We start from the raw sequence: 881 nt of genomic DNA on the forward strand, positions 1-881 counted from the left end.
CGAGGGGTAAATCACTTCGAAAAAAGCGTACGAAATGATTTTTGATTTTTGATTTTTTTGTGATTTTTTGATTTTTTCTGTGATTTTTAGAGATAGGTTTTGGAGCGACCTGGGACATCTAAAATTATCGTAAAATTACCGCTTCAAATGAGGTGGTTTTTAGGTCAAGAATTACCTAAACTTATCGTAAAATTATCGCTTTAAATGAGATGGTTTTTAGGTCAAGAATTATCAAAAATTATCGTAAAATTACCGCTTCAAATGAGGTGGTTTTTAGGTCAAGAATTACCTAAACTTATCGTAAAATTACCGCTTCAAATGAGGTGGTTTTTAGGTCAAGAATTATCAAAAATTATCGTAAAATTACCGCTTCAAATGAGGTGGTTTTTAGGTCAAGAATTACCTAAACTTATCGTAAAATTATCGCTTTAAATGAGATGGTTTTTAGGTCAAGAATTATCAAAAATTATCGTAAAATTACCGCTTCAAATGAGGTGGTTTTTAGGTCAAGAATTACCTAAACTTATCGTAAAATTATCGCTTTAAATGAGGTGTTTTTGAGGTCAAGAATTACTTAAAATTATCAAAAATTATCGTAAAATTACCGCTTTAAGTGAGGTGCTTTTGAGGTCAAGATTTTAGGTTGAAAACGGGGAAATTTTTGAGAATGAAAAATAAAAGTGGTCAAAATTGAAAATTCAAAAAAATTCGAAGAAAATTATAAGTACATAAAATTTGAGATTTTAAAATTGAGAATTTTAAAATTTTTGAAAAAAATAAAAATAAAAGCGGTCAAAATTAGAAATCGCCCGCGCGACAAAAATGATCCGCGCGACCAAAATGATCCGCTTATCATCCTGTAGATTTTGGTTCTTAGATAG

Source organism: Clytia hemisphaerica, unplaced genomic scaffold (genome assembly GCF_902728285.1).
Source record: "Clytia hemisphaerica strain Z4C2 unplaced genomic scaffold, Clytia hemisphaerica genome assembly, whole genome shotgun sequence".
Taxonomy (NCBI): Eukaryota; Metazoa; Cnidaria; class Hydrozoa; order Leptothecata; family Clytiidae; genus Clytia; species Clytia hemisphaerica.